The following is a 2,338-nucleotide window of genomic DNA, read 5'->3' as shown; positions in this document are numbered from 1 at the left end:
GTCCCGTTCAAAGGTCACCTCCTGGAGAAGCCTTCCCTGAGCAGTCTGGCTAACGTGACATCGGTGTCCACATTGCTCTCCTCAGAGCATGTGCTCCTCTATTTGAATTCTTTTTTTCTTTTGGAAAGCTAGCCAGGAAGGGGAACCGAATCCTTGACCTTGGGGTTACAAGGCCATGCTCTAACCAACTGAGCTAACTCTCCAGCCCTTGCCCCTCTATTTGTTCATCCACTTAAATGTGTCTGGCTTCCTACTTTTTAATGAGCTCTGCAAAGGAAGGACCCTGTCAGACTCAATCCCCACCATCCCCAGTACTTGGGCCCCATGTCTCGTACAGAGTTGCTGCATTCATTGTTTTTTTGTGTTTCTTATTTTATTTTATTTTATTTGTTTATGGAGGCTGGCTGGTATGGGGATCCAAACTTTGACCTAGTGTTACCAACACCACACTTCTCAGCCCCTACTCTGCATAAGAACAGAGTGGGAGGAACAGATCTCTTGATCCCCAGACCCTGATCTGCCAGCCCCCCTGGCAGAAATCAGAGATATTTAGAGGCTAGAGGCAAAGCATACAGGCCTTGGTTTGGAAGAGGCCCAACTCGGAGCTGTACACAAGGATAAGGTGGCTGGAACTCTGGGGCTACTGGGCTGAGATAGTGAGCCAGCACCTTGGGCAACTTCAGTCCAGTACCCAGGAGATGCATTTCATTGAGTCTTCACAACAAGTCTATGATGTAAGTCCAACAATTACCCCCATCTGACAGGCAAAGAGGCTGAAGCTCAGAGAGGCGCACCTACTTGCCCAAGGTCACATCGCTAGGCAGGGAGAGGGCAAGGATTTGAATTTAGGCAGTCCAGTGAATGAGCCTGGGCTTCAAGAGACCTGGCTCTTTTAAGTTCTGGCTCTGCCACTGATGCTGTATACCCTGGTTCAAGTCACTTTGCTTTTCTGGGCCTCATCCTTCACCTTTGTCAAATATGCTGATAGAGGGGGCCGGCCTGTGGCTCACTCGGGAGAGTGTGGTGCTGATAACACCAAGGCCACAGGTTCGGATCCCATATAGGGATGGCCGGTTAGCTCACTGGGTGAGCGTGGTGCTGACGACTCCAAGTCAAGGGTTAAGATCCCTTTACCGGTCATCTTTAAAATATATATATATATAAATATGCTGATAGAGCTGGTAGATTGTGTCTGCTGAGGGATCTCCCAAGAGGAAGCCTCCAGGCTTAATTCCTCCAGCAAAGCTCCCCCTTGGCTAGGCCTGTTTGGGGTGACACTGGGGTACCACAATCTTTTCCACACCTGTCCAGCTGCGTTTTCCTGAGGGCAGGAAATTGAAGGAAGAGGAGTCAGAGGGCCCAAACTCCTCACGGTGTGCTCTCGGGCAGCTGCTTCACTTTCTGAGTTTCTGTTTTCTCATCTGTAAAATGGGGGTCATAATGATACCTGGCTCATAAACTGGTAAATATTGAGAATTCAATCAATATTAGCCCTTAGTTAATTACTATCATCAGCTTACAGAGCTGTTGAGAAGGTTTGATGAAAGAACAGTCAGTACCCAGCACACAGTAAGTGCTCAATAAATGCTCACCGTTATTATTTTTAAAGATAAATGTGGAGTCTGTCAAATGCATTCATTCGTCTTCACTCACCACAGAGAGGCTCCTGTGTACCTTTCAGTACTTCCACGGCCCTACATCAGAAGCCAGGTTTTAATCCCAGCTCTGCTCCTTATTTGCTGTGTGGCCTTGGGCCAGAGACTTAACCTCTCTGAGCTTGACTTCCTCATCTGAACAACAATAAACATTTCTAGCATTTGCACCTGGTAAAGTTCCTAGAGGACAGAATGGGCTAATCATATTCATTCTGATTACACTATTTTGAGCAGCACACAGCACAGTTCACCCTGTTTGGGCATCTTTGTGCAGTGCCTAGCTCATTATAACATTTCCTATTTTCCAGGCAGAGTCCCTCTGAGAAGCAGGTTGGGAAAGGACATGGGCCACTTATTGACCGCCTACTGTTTGCAGGACGCTTTCCTCATCAGCCACGTCCTGAATCCTCCCAACAGCCCCATTAGGTTGGCGATGGGATGACCCAGTTTCACAGATGGGGAAACCGAGGCTCGGAGAGGCGCCTACTGTGTGCCAGGCCTCGGAGAACGCCCACCGCCCTCGAGACGGGAATTGCGATCCCCGCGTCCCAAGGAAGGCTGAGGACAAGAGTCTGAGCCCGGTTGTCCCGCTCGGGCGCCGAGGTCGGGCCTCGAAGCTGGGGCTGACCCACGGACCGGTGTCCTTCAGCCCTACCCGCCGGCCTGTGCCTACCTGATCCGTG

This window comes from Galeopterus variegatus, unplaced genomic scaffold (assembly GCF_000696425.1).
Source record: "Galeopterus variegatus unplaced genomic scaffold, G_variegatus-3.0.2 Scaffold3085, whole genome shotgun sequence".
Lineage (NCBI taxonomy): Eukaryota > Metazoa > Chordata > Mammalia > Dermoptera > Cynocephalidae > Galeopterus > Galeopterus variegatus.
This window is presented reverse-complemented; position numbering follows the sequence as displayed.